The following is a 20734-nucleotide window of genomic DNA, read 5'->3' on the forward strand; positions in this document are numbered from 1 at the left end:
ATAGTTTTTTTGATGCAACCACATTAGGATGTGAATTTTGTAAGAATTGCCTCTATTTCTTGTTACTTGACAATTTTTTATTAAATCCTAGGTCAGTTTATTCCATAATGTTTGCGACATTGTAATCAAAAGTAATTGTAATGTTCTACTCTCCCAATGTTCTACCATCTTAACATGTGTAGATTATAATGTTTCAAAATATATATATATACTGATATATCTTTATGTATTTGTAAATTTGAATTGCTTTTAATATGATTGATTCAACCATCTTTATCTCTTCTATTCATTTGTATTTGAGTAGAACATGGGGTGTTATCTCGTGCATCCACTTAGGATATTCACTCATGCACCCAAATAGTATATGTTTATAGTTTGACAAGAAACTTCACCTTAAATGTAACTAAGGGTATTCCTTTCTAAATCAATAAAACTTAGAAGAGAAACAATTAAGATTTGGAGTGATTCAATTCCCTCAGGCTCATATATAATCTGTGAATAAAATATTGAAATGAATTCATTCTTATCATTTTATTAACAACCTAACATGGCTTACCTACTAAATATGAAACCATCTCTAATGAACACAATATACATGCCTAGTAAAGGTGAGGACCATAAAATTCAAGACAAACACACAAATAAGCTTATATGGCTAATCATCTATATTCTTGTTACAACTATAGTGAACCAAAAACATAAAATAATTACTTTTTCGAACTAAACACCAAAGAATTAATTTTTGGTTGTTAATATTATTGTAGATATTTATATGCATTTCAAATTGGAAAATAGTGAAATAATTACTATATCTAGCAAAAAATAATTGAAATAAGTAATTTCAATATATAGATATGGAATTCATATGAAAATATTTGAATGCATTGAACATAGTAGCATCCCTCATTCAATGATGATTCCCTTTAAAATAAGTTATGATGGTCTCTCAGTTTCAGGGACTAGAGAAAAAAACATGACCCTCAAACACCAGACGTGAAACAAGTTTGTAGCAAGTGTAGGTGGGATGGAAAGGTCTGAAAATGGAGGTGCCTCCTTCATCAATTTGATCCTCCTATTGAGGAGAACGAGGAGAGACCCAAGTTCTTTCTAGTGGGTGGCAAGGATAAACAAAATTATAGTATACATGTGAAAAGTAAGGTTGGCACAACTGAATCAAATGGATAAATGGAAAATCAAATTCACATATTGACAGACATTGGAGACCCTACAAACATTCACCTATTGAAAAACATAAGCCCTGCATAAATTCACACATTTTCGAAACACCCAAAGATATTATTTGATGGAGTGCAAAGGATGTAGATATGAGAAAAATTGGCAATGCATATTTAGAAAGGAAAATATAGTCTTCCTCTAAGTATCGATAACCATTCTAGGTGTGTAAATTTTTAACCTAGTCGAGTTTAATAGTTGCATGAAAACAAATTACCTTTGCTTCCACTAGTGAAATGATTCTCGATAAAGGAGGAGGTTCATGTAATATTAGTAGAGTTGGGAATATTGGTAGTGTTGAGAAATCTTGTGGTAGTTTTGTCTAGAGGAGTAGAGGCATACACGGTTGGCACAACTGAATCAAATGGAGAAATGGAAAGTAAAATTCACCTATTTTCAGACTTTGGAGTCACTACAAACATTCACTTATTGATATACATAAGCCCTATAGACATTCACACTTTTTTGAAACACCCAAAGATACAGGTTGAGCAAACATAGGCTCCCAAAGATTACATCAGTGCTTGGAGACGAAGGGTTTCAAAATCTGTAAGACAGGTTGAGCAATAAACATTTTTAAAAAACCCTACATACATTTTTAAAAAACCCTATATATATTTTTACATCCAAAAACACACATTTTTAAAACACCCAAATATATAGGCCGAGAAAACATAGGATCCCATATATTACATCGCGTGATTTGAGACATAGAACTCCAGAAGCTCTGAGACAAGTCGAGCAACAAACTTCTAAAAAATACCCTACATACATTTTTTAAAAACCATACATACATTTTTACATCCAAAAACACACATTTTTGAAACACCTAAAGATACAGGTCAAGCAAACATAGGCTCCCAAAGATTACATTGACGTTCTGAGATATAGGGCTTAGGAAGCTCTGAGACAGGTTGAGAAGCAAACATTTATAAAAACCCTACATACATTTTACATCCAAAAAATGAAGCTCTGAGACAAACATTTAAAAACCCTACAGTGCATATGAATATAATTTACAAACAATTGTGCATAATTTTAAAAACCCTAAGTTAATTTTACATCTGAAAACACATTTTCAAAACACCCAAGAATGGACTACAAATCCTAGTATATGGATGGAATGTGTTGATAAAAACGATAGTGGTAATTTGTAAGATAAGATATCATATTAGAGAGCCAACCATGAAGTCACTGCCATGCCCAAACGTTGTTGCAATATTCATCAAAACTCTAGCACCTCGCCATAGATTACATCCAACAGAGATATGGTAAAGTCAATTTTGGAGCAGACTACAAAAAACTTGACAAAATTTCATGGATAAAACTGGTCATTCCCACTTATGCTCATGAAAATTGGCTAGAGCCCGAAACCTACATGTGCACCATCGAACTGAATGAAATCTCATGTGGGCTCCATCATAGCCTAATATACATTTCCAATGTGTACCATGAGAATGGGGAAACATTGAACATGGTGCATAATCAATAATTAGAACAAACATAATGGTTAAACCCCCACAAACTAGTCGAATCAATGACAGGAATAATGGTACCCCCCGAAGCAGGCGAAACAACGACACCCCTCCAACAACACAACGACATAGTGTAGGTTGACCAAAGAAGGAGGTAGGTCGAACAAATATCAAGGTAGCTTAGTGCCCACACATTGCGGTTGAAAACGATGACACAATGATAACAACCACTTCCGAAAAACACCCAACATAAAACCATAAACCACGCCAATTTCCTCCGCATTAACTTTCCCACCCACCACAGCAGGTGGCTCCACCAGCTCGACATGCACTATACAACTTATGTGGCATGGATCACATGGTTTGTGATCATGGCATGGAGGGTGCGCAATAACTGGTGTCCCTCCCCTATGTATTGCTAAAGTCGAAGGAGATGGCAACTTGTATGAATGTTAGTGATTGGGATACAAGCTTCACTAAGGGAAAGTTATGAGGGGATGAGGAATTTTCCTACTTTTTTGTGTTTAATTATCCCTTTCTTTTTTGATTTGGTAGGTGGGATGTCAACTTCTAGCAATTATGAGAAATTTAGAAGAGTGGTGCTATCTAGCCGAGAGGTATGGGAAACATCCCATTTGGAGCCTTCCACGAGTTGACCACACAACCAAAGGATAACCCTGAACTCTCATGATAGAAATGATGCTCGTGGGGGCTAAGAAAAAAGACGAAGAATAAAGAAACAAGAAGAGAACACGAGAGAGTGCTTACCAGAGAGAGCATGTAAACCATGAAATGTGTGAATAGACTTGACCCACATGTTTGAGTAGGATACGTGACTCTAAATAGGAGGTGATTAGAAGCCTCTATGTCACATCGATCATTATGGAGGTTACTTATTTGGTTTTTTATTTCATGATTTCATAATAGTGGCCCATTCGTTTTTCTATTTGGTAATTTCATAATAATTAATTTCTTTATATTTGGTGGCATTATTTATGTTATGTATATTATAACTTTAATAAAGTTAGCATAATTATCTAAAATTGTAATGCATATAAACATCATTTCATGAGAAATATCAAACCACTTATTTCATGATACGTCTCGCATTACCAAGAATAAAAAAAATCATAAAAATGAACTAAATTAGAACTTTGTTTTAAATTATTATTATTATTATTTCCCTGATGGGGGGTGATATAAGGTAATGATTCGGATACGGCGGGGATCTTGCCACCCTGGTCTACGTGACATTTGGCATAAATGAAGTGTGTTGGGAATGCCTCTCTTGGCAGACAGACGTCGAAGTATCTAGAAGCGTTGGGCATTAAAATGGTTCAAGCATTGAGTTTATGAATTTATGGTTGGTAGGAGGTTATGGGGCTATTGGTTTGGAAGAATTTTGAGTTTTTTTGCATGTAGGGTAGAAAATTTAGCAGTGCCATCCCTTGTGAAGCAAGTTGTGAGGGGTAGAAGCAACAAACAAGGTGGAATCAAAGGGTCTGATAGTGGAGAAAATCAGTGGTGGAGCGTGTGGGATCTGGGGTCTGTGTGTCAACCTATTTCGCTATGAGGTAATGTACTTGTCAGGCTAATTAGACAATGGCGAAGAGAGGAAGTTTGAAGTGTTCAGTCATTTGACATTTTGAGCTTATGGTCTCCTTTAAGTTTTATCGATTTCGTTGAATTATTAATTTCTTCAAGTCTTGTGTGTGGATTTCTTATGTTCCCGGGGTGGTTGGGTGGTTGGAGTATGAATTTTGTAGGTATCCACTCAACCACGAAATAAAGAAGTTGTGACTCTGCCATGTTTGCAAATGAGCCTTGGTTATGACAGGATTCTGGTTTGGTGGTTTTGTTTGTGAAAGAGAGTAGAGTTGGCTTCTATCACGCCTTGAGTTTGTTTTCGAGGTTCGACAATGATTTTCAAGATCGTGGTTCAGGACTTGGTGTGCCTTGTAGGTAAACAGAAGGAAGGTTTGTTACAAGGAAAAGTGTTATATAGAACTGCTCTATCCCACTAAGGTGTGACAACTGCCTTAGAAACAAACAGAGAAAAGCTACTTTCGTTTTTCTTTTATGAATTATAGATAGAGAGGAACAAAAAGACCAACCTTTGTCTTGCGCTAATCTCCTGATTTGATTCCCCTCTTCTTTGATAGTCTTTAGCTACCTGCTCCCTTGCACGCCCAGCTTCACAAAGTACCTGTAAGATCATAGAAGCATAGCACTATACAAAGACATGGATCTATAATCATAAACAATCTAGGATCAGATGCAAATTGACCATACAAATGTAACAAGCATCAATGACACAAGAGCATGGAGGAAAACTTGAATAGCTTTTATTGATAAAACAAGAAAGAGCCAAGAGGAGTTACAACCAGTTGTTCTGACCCAGCATCAACCTCCCAGCAAAGAAGCTCCTCTTCACCTCAAACAAAGCTTAGATCACCCAACAATCTGATGTTTGTCTCAAGAAACCAACAACAATTCCTTACAATATGCAAAATTCCAGCCTCTGGATCTCTGGGATGAGGGATCCATATATAGATGTCTGTAATGGAGATGAGTCAGCTCATGGTTTGATTAGTGTCTTCCCTCTGATAGTTCTTGCTTCCACTTGGAGATTGATGGTCTCTTACTCATCCTTGGTTGAATTGAGTGAGGCAAGTGTCACAGGAGAAGATTCTGGAAGCTTCCATTGCCTCTCCACCTCGCAGAATGACACTGCCATTTGTCATTTCTCGCCCATCGCACCCCACAGAAGGGATTTTTGAAATGAAACACACCCACACAGTGTATTTAGGTGAGATGCAACGCACTTGGCTTGTGGAGCAGCTGAAATGATCCTGTTTTGACCAATTCTAAGCAGTTTTTCATGGAGAACTTCTGGGAGAAGCTGTAATCAGTTGACCTTGTTCCTTTAGGGGTTAGAACAACACTTTTAGGGACTTAGGAGCCCTTGGTTTATGGACATTTCATGCTGGGGGTTGTAGTGCCCAAAAATGTCTATAACAGTTGCCCCCTAAAGCATGAGGTCGTTTACCTTTTGATGTCGGGTGAAATGATTTATTATGAGGGTCCAAAGTTCTTTCAAGCTGGGAGGAGACCTGTAATAAGATACAATACAATACATTATCTTCATAATATTTTCATGATCTAGCTGAGGCGGGCATTCCCATGCTCAGATTTATAAATTCATTTTCATGTACATAGGACAGACAATTGTCTGAGTGTAGACTGATGATTCTGATAGAGCCATCATCCCTTTGATTGGATGATTATGTGTGCAGCAATGATGTACATTTGATGTCTTTATTTCCCTGAATATATATCGCAGCCCGGATGGATGAAACTAGATCCGGGGTCTTCAATCTCGTTTGATCTTCACTCGAAGTACAAGTCCATCCATGTGAGAGATGTTCTGGAGTCAAACATGGAAAGACATCCCTTGATTACCAGCCAATGATGTAAGTTGTTAACAAGTGCGAGAGGAATCACCGATAATGATAATGACCCTCAAGGTACTGCAGTACAATTCACGTGGTGTGAATAAAGGACTTGGCGTAGAACACCACGGAAAATCTTTCGGTCGAAGGCCATTGATGTAAACCTGTCGCCGGAAGTGAGAAACTTGCCATTGAGGCATGCAAGCTTCAAAGTACTAAATGGGGTGTTCCTAGATCAACTTCTTGGATAATGAGTTGATGTCGACAAGAAGTGATCCGTCACAGGAGGGCCTTAATGAATCCCACATCAATGACACGAAACGGAGCAAATGATTTTAATGGAGTTGAAAACGATCTGGTGATATAAGGTTCAGGGTGGCGGTCATGAAAGAATGGAGTATAAATGTATGGTAGTGGGTGAGACACCGGTGAATTCTCTGAATGACTTCTCTTGAACATATCGGCGACACTGCTGTGATGGATTGGTAGCATTAACCCCAAATGTGGATGGTATGATGGGACCATGGTGATGTGACCGGTGAATGAAACAACCCAACCCGACTCGGACACGGAGTGGAAGTGTCATGTTCAAGAGCGACTTGCTACCAACAAAGTTTCTTCAAGTTTTCTTCCCAATTTTTCCCTAGTCATTGTTGACCAGTACCTCTTTATTTTTGTCAAGCTTGAGGAGGATAACATATACTTGTTCTATAATTTTCCCTTCGGGCAAACCCATCACTATGTTTTAACGAGCCTAGCGATAGTGAAACTCGTTCTCGTCTATAGACAAGTTTGTCGCTATTAATATTTTTAACGAGTTTAACGAAAAAGATAACTCAGTCCTTTTCAATTTTAGAGAGTCTGAAAAGGAACGTAAAGGTAACTCCGAAATTCCTTTTTCGTCATCTAATCCCTTAAGTCTGAAAAAGTATAAAACAATACAAAAGGGATGAATTTTCGATACTTTTAACGAGCCGAACAAAACAAGCACTCGATCTTTTTGTGTAATAATCCCTCAGGTCCAAAAAGATTAAAATTTAGAGGAAAGATAGCACTTCGTGTCCCTTTAACGAGCTGGAGAGGCCAATGGCTCAGCAATCTTTTCATATTTTACGAGTCAGTTGAAAAGAGCTTAAAGGAGACTCGTCTTTTGAGGAATGAGTGATAAAATGGGTAGCAACTGATTCCAGGTAAGGTTTGGAATTTTCCAATCATGACAGTGTTACAAGGATGGCTAGTGAAATCACTCTTTGCAGCTGCTCCTCAAAATGGGTAAACAATCAAATGGAGGTGAATGATTGGCCAATGCAAAAGTGGAGGTGATGGTGCAAACACGACCAAGGCTTTAATGGCTAAAGTACTACATTCACGATGGTTATTTACCGGGGAATAGTTCATTTTTTAACGAGCTTAAACGTGGGGGGAAATATTTGCTCATGTCTTATGTTTATTTTTTAACGAGCTTGAACTATGTGCTAAAACTACTCGATGCGGGTTTATTTTTTAACGAGCTTGAACCTTGTAGTAACACTGCTCGTGGCGGGTTTATTTTTTAATGAGCTTGAACCCTGCAGTAACACTGCTCGTGATAAGTTTGCATGCCCCCAGCATAATAACGAAAATCGAGGTGCATGCCCCCCAAGCTTGATTGCATTCAACACGGTGGTTGGAATGAAGGTTTACCTTCGAGATCTTTGAAATAATCGACTTGGATTTTAAGAGATCGAAGTCAAAGACTTGATTTGGAAAGGGAGTTGTTTCATTTTTTAATGAGGTTGACACAGTAAAAGAACTATCCTCATGACTCCTTGTTTCATTTTTTAACGAGGTCAACACGAGATAAGAACCGTCCTCGGAATCCACCGGATTTACAGTATTTGATAGAAAATCAAAAAACTGATGGATGATTAATGTTGCTGGAATAATCTTTGATGGTGGTAATCTTCCCATGGTGCCTCTCCTATCATCATTGATTGAATGATTCCTTCGTCTGTAGAATGTACATGCGACCAAGGATCTGAAGAGGTACCATATTCCTTAGACCTATCTATCCAAACACTCGATGAGCATTGATTTGGGTTTTCCCCCCATGCTAAGAAAATTGATTGCTACAATATTTCTAAAATGGCGATGACCCATGCTGAAAAAATGTTTAGGAATCTTCTGAATCCATTAGATATAAAAGATTTCATATTGCGGGTTTTCCACTGTGGCCACTTCCGCTAGATTCGGAGGCGGTAGGGAAAAAATACCCATTAAGGCAGGGTCTTTTAGGAGACCTACTCCGATATTTTGAAGCGAATTATTGCTTCCATGGATCATTGGAATGCTTCCCGTAACTTGTGAACTGTTGGGGAGAAATGTTTGTTGGTCGACGATTGTAATTCCTCCTTGAAAGGGAAATGCAATCTTCCTGAAGTAGGTCAACACAATTGCGGCCATCGCATATATCCAGGGCCTTCCCAGTAGGATGTTGTAATCGAGGTTTCCGTCGATTACTTCAACATCAATTTCTACTGTCTTTCCCCCCAGTTCAACTTGCAAGTTACTTAAAATCCCGTATGGAGTGTATGATCGTCCATCAAATGCTTTTAATGTCGTTGACGATCTCGACAAGGGTGGTGAGCCTAAATTTTTCCAGCAACTCATCGACATAATACACATAGATGACCCCTCATTAATAATTGTTCGATGAACAGTTTTGTTGAGGGCTTTCACTTGAATAAGGAAAGCTAGTTGAGTTGGTAACTGAGGGTCATATCCTTTATGATCAAAGGCCACAAGATTGGAATCCATTGGGCCAATCCCACCTATTGCTGATAATAAAGCTTGCTTTTGGGAGGGGCAATTTTACGGTACCTCAAGTGTCGACATAGCGGACGACGATTGGGCCAAGTCCTCTATTATATTATAATTCTGTGCCACTTTTGCCCAAGGATTAAATGTCGATTTGTGTACTACTCCCTTTGGTGACTTTATCATTGGTTCAGGAATGATGGGTGGCACAACTTCGGTCAAAGTTGTTGTCGAACTACTAGGTTTTTCATTAGCCTTGTTATTCGACAGCTGTGGATTCCCGTAATCTTTATTCCTTGTCAAAGCATCACTTTGTTGCTTTGAGATAGAGAACATAAGCACTTGGGATCAGGAAGAATTTTGATTAACAACCAGTTTGGTTCCTACGTTTGGAAACGGATCAGTCAATACCGCTGAGGTTTTTGAACTCTTAAAGAGTTTCTTAACTTTAGCTTTATGTGGACAATCTCTCGTCCAATGATCCTCATCGCATATATGACACCCTGCAGGGGGTTTCCTTTGCCCAGAAGGGTTTGCAGAAGGTTTTCCAGGAGATGACTCATCCTGCTTCTTTTTTCTCCCTTTCTTTTTCTTCTTGCCCCCTGGTTGCTTCAATTGTTTGCCCTTGTCGGTCGACATGGCATTTACTTCCGAGGCAAGAAGTTCCTCATTTGCATTTTGACCAGAAATCTTACGGGCCTTTTTAGATGTAGCCTTTATCGATTTCGTGTCTGTTACGCCAATCACGCCATCGACGGCATGAGAGTCATTGTTTGATTTAGGAGGAGAACAATGTAAACTTTGAAACGGGAACTATAAACTCAAAACAGGAACTCTGGCCAAAAAACCCCAAAAAAACATCAAAAACAGTGCTCAAAACGAAAAGTGTGTATACTGGAACGATGTTTTTATTTTTTAGGCGTCAATTTTGAACATGTTTTAAAATTGGCAGTGACTACAAGATTTACTATGAAATTTTCGTGCAAAATATAGCTTCAAAATGAAACTGATGACACTGGAACAATGATTTTTTTTTTAGGGTCAATTTTCAGTATTTAAAAAAAATGCTAATAAAACCAAATTTCTATGTGTCAAACAAAGTTGTTTATGCGGGAAAAAACACACTAATGTTTTTGGTAGAATATCATTTTTCTTTCCTAAGTATAAATTTAACATGTTTTCAACCATAACATGCTAGATACAAAAAAAATTGAAATTTTTTCAACTATAAAATAAAAAAAACGATGACATTATGAACAAATTACATCACTAAATGCATTCAAAAGTCATTATTTGTATATTGAATAAAACATATTTTATATCTCTAATTTAATATTGCATTGTAGATATTTTAAACAATAAAATTTATCATAACTAAGACATATAATCCAACAACATAAAAATGCCTCATAACTTCTCATTTAACACCATATGGAAAACATTAATTTTATTTGAAGATACGATGCATACATCAGTTATATAAACTGTCTTAAACAACTATTCAAAATCACTCATGTTTTCTGGCACACCATCAGAATTCACATCTTCAGATGAGTGACTGGATGCTGACGAAGATGTTCCATATTCTTCTCTTTCATCAACTAGTGCCCCATCTGAGTCCACATGCATGCCCAACATTTCAGGTTTCAAAATTCTTCTAGATCTACGACTGGTTTCAGGTGACTCCCATGTCAACACTGTTCCTTCTGGTAACAACCTTTTCAGAATCTCTATCGTCTTGAAGCGAAGAGTTCCTCTCTTTGTTAAATTGAAGTCATAAACAAGTATGTCTACATCCTCCAATTTTAATATGTCTGTGCGGCGGCGATTTACATTTGTACCCTTTCTTTTTCTTTTTCCGCCATTTTTTTTGTCAACTACCATCTCTGGCTTATACACACCATTGAATGGGTGTGTATTTGTGGCATACCAATGTACTTCAACACTTGTAACATCCTCATTTTCTGTAAAGACCTTTATAACTTTAGCAACCCAAAATGGATAGCCATTGGGATCTCCATCTGCTAGCACTGCAATCATGCAACCCTCCTTAATATCCTGTACTGAACCCCTATAAAGGTCTTCCATGGCTTCACGTTGTGCACGAGATCTTCTGGAACCAATATACATATCTCTTTCCTCTGCCTGTGAAGAATTAATAATACCTTGAGATTGTTGTTGTTCAACAATGTTTACTTCCTCATGTTCATTCGACACATTATGTGGCCAAATAAATGGATTTTTCAACGGTGTATCTTCATTTATTGTTGTCGAAATGATATCACTTTGATTATTGAAAAACGACTCCCACCAAACTGAATCAGCAATGTCAAAGTACTCATATGTATATCTAATACATTTTTTAATTTCTTCCAGGCAATCAGAATAATTTATAGCCCTGTTCTGTCTACGTGCATTCTGAACTTCACCAACTGATTGTAATAACAATATTTTTGATGCAAATATTGGATGATCTGGAATGAACTTCAAAAATTGCAATCCTGATGACGGTGCCCATTCTGTAGTAGTTGAATACTTCTTGCCCCATATTAGTGTTTTCCCATCAATTTTTTTGATACGAAATTGATGTTGGAAGCTAATGTCATTAAGTTGTTCAATGCATCTCCCCTCACCATATGATCCCAGAATAAACCTTCGCATGTCAATAGTTTCTTCCAACACATCAAAAGTAGGCTGTGGCATGTATGATTTCTTAATACATTCAATTAGTGATGGTAAGCTACCAACTTCCTTCCTCCTCAATGTGACTAAAAAACGGCTGAACATCTGATCAATATGGTCATGAGTGTGCCCAACAAGAAGGAAACCAACCTTTACCTTCTGAAAAATTCCCAATTCAACAAGCATGTTTAGATATCCAAAAACAACCTGATTTTTGTTTTCACGGCAAGTGTTGTCCAATTGTAGATACAAAACTTCAGGAAGATTACCAGACCATTGAGAAATCACATCATGAATTATAGTTATGGTCAGATTTGCATCATTGTGAATATTTGGAGCTGTGAAGTACACCCTTGGCAACATTTTCCCATTGAAGACCATACAACCGACCAAGTGAAATTGAATAAAGTTTTCCTCCTGTAAATTTTTGGGTGTGCGAACAAAATGTGGTAAAAGTGTTTTCTTCTGGTCCATACCATCAATTATCAAACCCAAATATTTATTCGGATTATCATAGCACTTTTTTCGATGCTTGTACAACTTCTTCCTTTCGTTTGTTTGTTGTTCGCGATGCTCCTGAAGTTGTTTGACAATTAAATCTACACAACATAAAAGAGATTCATTAAGAAATATGTTTTCATAGTTGATGACTATATAATTTTAAAAGTTAAAGTTATAAACGCTTACCTCTTTCTGAGCCTTCACTTTTGTCCCTTTTTGATTTAAGAGAAGCACATGTACTGCAAATCCCCATCTTTGTCTTCTTAGGAATACAGACATTGTTGAATTCTTTCTTCCATACCTTCACAAAATATTGATATGTAATAAACTGGCCATGTCCCTCAGCACCTTCTGCATATTCTTTGTATAAGTTGTAGATTTCTCGTCTTGAAAAATTATCTGGAATATGTATTGTCTCTCCATTTGGCATACACTCTCCATGCTTTGAAAAGAAATCTTTCATCCATGACATTGCAGTATTTGATAATGGACCAAACTGTCTTTTATGACGTACTTCTGAATAAAATGTGGGATCCTTTTCCAAATTTTCTTGAATTCTCGAGAGACGAAAATTCCCAATCGAATGAAACATTTTGAAACCTTTTCTACAGATAAAAAAAGTCCCAATATGATAATCATAACCTGACAATGTAGATTGCATGCACCCAACTAAATATGAATTTTGCATGCTTTTATTCATTGACAAATATCTCTTCCTGCTTTCTAATGCAAATTTGAAATCCATATGTTTCAAGCAATCTTTTTGGAAACATTCACTTGAAATGAGAGCACTGATAGAACTTCTTCTCGTCAGATATTCTGCTCTACCCCTTGTATAACTAGAACAACTTGCATTGATACGAAAAGGTCTGCTCCTACTCCTTGATACAATGTTTCTTGGGAACATCTCCATCATTTGATCATCATTTGTATAAGGCTTTTCAACATCATTAAGAGGAATGTTATCCACACTATGATCATCCTTGCTTTTCAAATATTGACTTGGAGGATATTCTTCATCTTCTGCTTCTTCAGTGCTACTGTCGTAGTCCTTAGAATTCGGACTGAATGGAAAATTTGACTCGATGTTTAATGGATATTCTTCCTCATATGCATTGCCAGTGCTACTCTCATAGTCCATAGAATTAGGACTACGTTGAAAATGTGACTTACTTATTGAAGATGCTACATCCCGTCCTTTGTCACTACTACCTTTATACTCATTAGAATTAGGACTAAGTGCATCATCCTGTCCTTCATCACTGCTGCTCTCATAGTCCGCAGAATTAGGACTAAGAGGACACAGTGACACTCTATTATTTTGAAATTCATCATCACGCTCTTCATAACTATTGCTCTCATAGTCCGCAGAATTAGGACTAAGTGGACACTGTGGTACTCCAATCTTTTGAATTTCATCATCCCACTCTTCATCACTGCTGCTCTCATAGTCCTTAGAATTTGGACTAACTGGACACCGTGACACTCCATGCTTTTGAAAATCAACATCATGCTTTTCATCACTACTGCTCTCATAGTCCTTAGAATTAGGACTAAGTGGACACTTTGACACTCCATACTTTTGAAAACCAACATCATGCTTTTCATCACTGCTGCTCTCATAGTCTTCAGAATTAGGACTAAGTGGACACCGTGACACTCCATTCTTTTGAAATTTGCCATCATGCGCTTCAAAACTGCTGCTCTCATAGTCCTCAGAATTAGGACTAAGTGGACACCGTGACACTCCCTTCTTTTGAACTTCACCATTATGCTTTTCAAAACTGCTGCTCTCATAGTCCTCAGAATTAGGACTAAGTGGACACCGTGACACTCCCTTCTTTTGAACTTCACCATTATGCTCTTCAAAACTGCTGCTCTCATAGTCCTCGGAATTAGGACTAAGTGGACACCGTGACACTCCCTTCTTTTGAACTTCACCATTATGCTCTTCAAAACTGCTGCTCTCATAGTCCTCGGAATTAGGACTAAGTGGACACCGTGACACTCCATTCTTTTGAACTTCACCATCATGCTCGTCAAAACTGCTGCTCTCATAGTCCTCAGAATTAGGACTAAGTGGACACCATGACCCTCCATTCTTTTGAACTTCACCATCATGCTCTTCAAAACTGCTGCTCTCATAGTCCTCAGAATTAGGACTAAGTGGACATCGTGACACTCTGTTCTTTTGAACTTCACCATCATGCTCTTCATCACTACGGCTTTCATAGTCCTTAGAAGTAGGACTAAATGGAATCTGTGACTCTTTATTTATTTGAAATTCTCCATCCCCTCTTTCATCAGTGCTGCTCTCATAGTCCTTAGAATCAAGACTAAGTGGAAGAAGTGACTTTCTATTCATAGTGGAAGAATTCCCGCTATGTTCATCAATATGAATAGAGTTGTTACGCGATGCAGAAGTTGATGGTGAATAAATTGAAACTTCACTATCAGAACAATCCATCCCTTTCAAATAGAAGATGTTGAATGATACAAATGGAGAGTCTCCTAAAGATATTATATAGCTTAAAGAATGGAATTTTCCCTCAAAAAATTTTCCCTCCAAAAAATTTCGTGAAAATATTTCCCTCCAAAAAGTTTCGCGAAAATATTTCCCTCCAAAAAATCTGTTAAATTTATTTACCTTTATTACTTTGTTCTACAATTTATTGGAAAATGTAAACTAAATTTTTTTATGAAATCATAATTAAAATTGTACACTACAACTTCTACAATTATTATAATAGTTAAACCATATAATATTCGCTTTCCAATACTACAATATTCACTTTAAAATATTTTAAAACAAATTATCCCACATTCAACATGTTGTAAAACAAATCAATAGTATTCACTTTATAATATTGTAAAACAAATTATCCCATATTAACTGTACAGTAAAACATCCTTGTAACTTCACTTACATATTAAAATTTCATTATCACTACTACTAACATCACATCCAAGTTTTCTGAAAATCGTTGAAAGAGGTCGTGAATTTGTGGAGCAGCTAAATCGCTATCAACAACATAATCAACGAAGAATTCTCGCAATTAAAAGGTAAGTTAAATTTTTTTCTTGAAAACTTTCATATTAAATTAGTTTCATGAAAAATCGTGAACATGGTGGGCCCGGTCAACCTCATTTTCTTAACACCAGTGGGTGATCCATAACCCCCCTCGCCCGCCCGCCCGCCCGCCCGCCGGCCCCTCCAGGCGCCTTAACAGCGCCCCCCCTCACCCGCCTACCCTGCCCCTCCGGGCGCCCTGACAGCCCCCCCTCACCCGCCTGCCCGGCCCGGGCCCCCTCACCCGCCCGGCCCACACACACCGTCCCCCCTCACCCGCCTGCCCGGCTCGGCCCGACAGCCCTAACTCGCGAGCCCCACCCCTCCGGTCGAACCACCCACGCCCCCCTCACCCGCTCGCCCGGCCCGGGCGCCCTCACCCTCCCGCCCAACCCCTCCCGGCGCCCTCACCCGGGCACCTCACCCCTTCGGGTGGGCCACCCAACCCTGTGCGCCCTCACCCACACGCCCCACCCACCCCCGGCTGCCCTGACCCGCCCGCCCGCACGGCATGGGCGCCCTGCCCCGCCCGCGGGCGCCCTGACCCACCCGCCCCGACCCGCCCGCCCGTTCGGCGCACCCGCCCACGGGCGCCCTCACCCGCCCGCCCGCCACACCCGCCCGCGGGCGCCCTCACCTGCCCCCCCGTCCGCGGGCGCCCTGACCCACCCGCCCGCGCTCGCCCCGACCCGCCCGCCCGCCACACCCACCCGGGGGCGCCCTCACCCGCCCCCCCTCCCGCCCCACCCGCGGGCGCCCTCACTCGGCCCCCCGCCCGCCCCGACCCGCCCGCCCGCCACACCCGCCCGCGGGCGCCCTCACCCTCCCCACCGCCCGCGGGCGCCCTGACCCACCCGACCCCGCCCGCCCCGACCCGCCCGCCCGCCACACCCGCCCGCGGGCGCCCTCACCCGCCCCCCCGCCCGCCCCACCCGCGGGCGCCCTCACCCGGCCGCCCGCCCCGACCCGGCCACCCGCCACAACCGCCCGCGGGCGCCCTCACCCGCCCCCCGCCCGCCCCACCCGCGGGCGCCCTCACCCGGCCCCCCACCGGCCCCGACCCGCCCGCCCGCGGGCGCCCTCACCCGCCGCCCCGCCCGCCCCACCCGCGGGCGCCCTCACCCGGCACCCCGCCCGCCCGCCACACCCGCCCGCGGGCGCCCTCACCCGCCGCCCTGCCCGCCCCACCCGCGGGCGCCCTCACCCGGCCCCCCGCCCGCCACACCCGCCCCCCCGCCCGCCCCACCCGCGGGCGCCCTCACCCGGCCCCCCGCCCGCCCCACCCGCGGGCGCCAACACCCGCCCGCCCGCCCGCCCCACCCACCCGCGGACGCCCTCACCCGCCCGCCCGACCCACACCCGGGCGCCCTCAACCGCCCGCCCGACCACCCCCGGGCGCCCTCACCCGCACACCCGCCCGACGTCCGCCTGCCTCACCCACCCTCTGCCCTCGGCCTCACCCGCACTTCGCCCGCCCGCCTCACCTGCCCTCCGCCAGCCCGCCTCACCCGCCCTACGCCCGCCCGCCTCACCCGCCCTCGGCCTCACCCGCCCTCCGCCCGCCAGCCTCACCCGCCCTCCGCCCTTGGCCTCACCCGCCCTCCGCCCTCGTGCAGGCGCCACCCGGGCCGCCCGCGCCCTCGCCCGGCAGTCAGGGCGATTCCCGGAAGCGCCCTGCCTGCGGGGCGAGGGCGCGGGCGGCCCGGGTGGCGCCTGCACGAGGGGGGCGCCCTCGTGCAGGCGCTACCCGGGCCACCCGCGCCCTCGCCCGGCAGGCAGGGCGATTCCGGGAATCGCCCTGCTTGCCGGGCGAGGGCGCGGGCGGCCCAGGTGGCGCCTGCACGAGGGGCGCCCTTGTGCAGGCGCCACCCGGGCCGCCCGCGCCCTCGCCCGGCAAGCAGGGCGATTCCCGGAATCGCCCTGCCTGCCGGGCGAGGGCGCGGGCGGCCCGGGTGGCGCCTGCACGAGGTGGGGCGCCCTCGTGCAGGCGCCACTCGGGCCGCCCGTGCCCTCGCCCTGCCTGCCGGGCGAGGGCGCGGGCGGCCCGGGTGGCGCCTGCATGAGGGGGGGCGCCCTCGTGCAGGCGCCACCCAGGCCGCCCACGCCCTCGTCCGGCAGGCAGGGCAGGGTGGGCGGGTTGGGGGAGAGGTAGGGAGCCCGGGCGGAGGGGGGTTCGGTTGAGGCGGGTGGTTGGGTGAGGGCACAGGGCGGATGGGCGGGCGAGGGCACCCGAAGGGGTGAGGGCGCCAGGAGGGTTGGAGCGGGCGGGTGAGGTGGTGCGGGGTGGGCGGGTGTGGGAAGAGGTAGGGAGCCCGGGCGGAGGGGGGTTCGGGTGAGGCGGGCGGGTGGGTGAGGTTGTCGGGCGGGGGGCGATTGTTGATTAAAATTTATGATAAGTTTTCGTTGTTATTTTAAGTCAATATGTTTTTATTATTTACTGATTTATGTGTTTCTATTTTTCAGGAAAATGGCATCAAAGAGAATTTCAGTGAATCTTTCTGGACCAAAGACTCATAAAGGTGCATCTAAAAGAAACATTGGTGATTGAACTCCACCTGAGCTCATGGCTACAAATCTATCAAGTGCCTCAAGTGATAAGAAGATGATTTTAGACTGGAAGAATTCGAAAGAGGTGAAATTTCCATCAAGAATGTGGTATGTGAAAGAAAGAGAAAGCGCAAATGTGAATATATATCTATATATCGATATACCGAATGATAGTGGAATTTTTGAGGTGATGGGAAGAGTCGTAGATATGTGTTCGGTAACGAACACTGAAGTTGTTTACGTACTTACAAAAGCTCCCAAGTCACATGAAAGGGTTAAATACCAACTATCATATTCATTGTATGACATGAGCGAGGTATCTACAAAGTTGTGTAGTCAAATCGTAAATGAGATAACAGATAACATCGTAAGTATTATTATTTATATTTATATTTTGCGTTTTTTAAAGTGTCTCACTATATTTTTTAACTTTGTTTTTTATTGACATATGATATTTTGTTTGGCAGAATTTCGTTGAAATTTGTTCAATTAGGTTGGGAGGCATTCATTTCATTGAGAATGATGTCATGAAAGTTGTCAGCAGTTTTTACTCAGTGTCAGAAGAAAATATGGAAAAAAGGCAAAATGAAGTAATTGATAATGCTACAAAACTACATCCAAAGAATCAGAAAAAAAGGTCTCTGGCGGATAAATCTAGCAAGGGTAAACAAGTTACTTTTGAGAACGATGAAGTTGAAATTGACGATGCAACATATGTTGTCATTACTGAAGATGACATTGGAACTGAGAAGAGCCATAAAAATCCAAAAGTAACAATGCCCAAGAATAACTCTGGTGGGAATGTTATGACCAAGAAAAGTAGAGTTGATGATTTTGAAGCAGTCATTACTAGCAGTCAAGAACCTAGTGAAACTTCAAAAGAAAGCAGAGAAATCATTACACCAGGAGCTGATTTAGAAGATGGAATTATCAAAACAAAACAAAATGTCATTCGAGAGAATTTGACAAAGAGAAACTTAATTGATGGTGGTCGCACATTTCAGCTTAATGTCAGGCAAACCTATAAAGCAAGTGAAGGACAATGTCAATATCAAGTTAGAAAGCCACATCATCTGCATGTTCACAACTTGAAGACATTGATGAGGTAAAATCCATATGCTCATGTGGTTAGTTATGTGCTTCTTGTTGATCCACTTCAAGTTCTCAACAAAGAAGCATTTGATAAGTCAAAATGTTTTGAATACAATTATTATGTGCTTGGGGGGAACCATTCTGTAGAAGCTCAAAGACAATTGATGGAGGAATATCCTAATAACCCACGTTTTGAAACAATGAAATGTATCATTTACGCTGGTTTATCTGATACAGAAGCAAAGTTAGTGGCATGGGATCATAATTCAGATAATGAATATAGGATGTCTATGACTTTCATCCAAATGGTTAGATTTATTCATAGTGAATTTGAAGAAAAATGTGGTGGGGATAGGACAAAAGTTCCTGCAGAGTTCCGAAAGGAATGTTGTATGGAAATAGGATATCAAATTGAAGAGAAAACCAATTCAAAAGGTGGAAAGGGCAACAAACATAGTGATTTATTCAGAGGTGTTGATAACATTTTCCAATTGGCATTTAGAAGTGGAGATGTTTGGAGGTTGATTGATGAGATTTTTGGCATGTGGGAAGACATTGCCATTAAAAACCAGAAGGTCAAAAAGTCTAAGTCATTCATATGTGGCAACAGTAAATTAGCTCCTGAAATGAAGCATCTTCCAGACGATATGACTATCACACCTTGGAGGGCGATGCAAGGAGTGAAAGATGAGAAAATTGTCAAAACAATATTATCTCGTGTGAGGTCAGGGGAATTATCATTGGAGGAAATGTCTGAAGAATTTCAAAAGTAAGTTTCTTGAAATATTCTTATTTATTTCTAGATTATAATTATATTTTAAATAAAACATGCTGTTCTTGGTAGTATTTGTTATACATATCATTATATTAACTTTTTGTTACTTTATCTATGCAGTCACAAAGTTTACATGAAAATTCAAGAACAAATGGTTAGATTGTTGAATGAGGATAGTTGGGATGATGTCGTACGCAACTATCCAGATTCAAGTTCTACATCAACATTAAAATCTTTTTATCTTGCATTTAAAAAGGTATCTTGATTTATACATTCATTTTTATTCACCTGTGTACTATTTTTAATTTATAACTTACACATATATTTGTTTATTTTATAAAAGATGAGGAATGATGATAATGGAGTGCCAGATAGTTTCAAAACCTTTATCGAAAAGATAAAGATCGAAAGACTGAGGAAGCAACGTATTAAGGATATTCAAATTGATCCAACTCTTAATCATTTCATTTGGAATGGGCTAGACACTATTCAATATCAAGTAATACAAGGCGACTGTGAAGACATTGCTAAACTCATACCTAAAAGGGATTATGCCCTAGTCATTGCGGATATTCCCCATGGTTTCAATATTCCAAACATTGACTATGATAGTGACCCTTATACTTATCAAGCTTTTAGTAAAGTGGTTGCGGGATTTGTAGAAGTCACGTCATCACCATTATGGAGATTTGTGACATTTCATTCAGACACACAATTGGCAATGATATTGTCAAGCTTCAAGGGGAAAACAAATTCAAGGATGCAGCTTACATGGTAAGACGTTTAAAATGTATATTTGATTAATGTTGAAAAAATTATTTATGTACAAGTTAATTTAACTTTTACTATTTCGTGTTACAGGGAAAAGCCAAATCTTCTTCACAATGAAGATCAACAATTTATAAATGATTGTGAGTTCATTCATATTGATAGTTGGGCAAAAGATGATAGCCATATGTCTATGATTTTTAATCGGGTAGACAGAAAGAGTCATAGCCAAATACTGAGTTATGATGCTGTTGTGAGAAAACTAACATATGAAGACAAAGAAGCAAAAGGAGAGATAGTTAACATTTATCAAAAACCACAGTTATTGATTAACTATCTTATA

General features: G+C 41.5%; 1 pseudogene; it reads right to left on the reverse strand.

The window, feature by feature from the left end:
* Window positions 1–20734, reverse strand: part of LOC149246729 (uncharacterized) — a 36036-nt pseudogene that overhangs the window by 6657 nt on the left and 8645 nt on the right.

This window comes from Pinus tabuliformis, chromosome 7 (genome assembly GCF_031772625.1).
Source record: "Pinus tabuliformis cultivar Carrire ecotype Pingquan chromosome 7, CPIR1, whole genome shotgun sequence".
Taxonomy (NCBI): Eukaryota; Viridiplantae; Streptophyta; class Pinopsida; order Pinales; family Pinaceae; genus Pinus; species Pinus tabuliformis.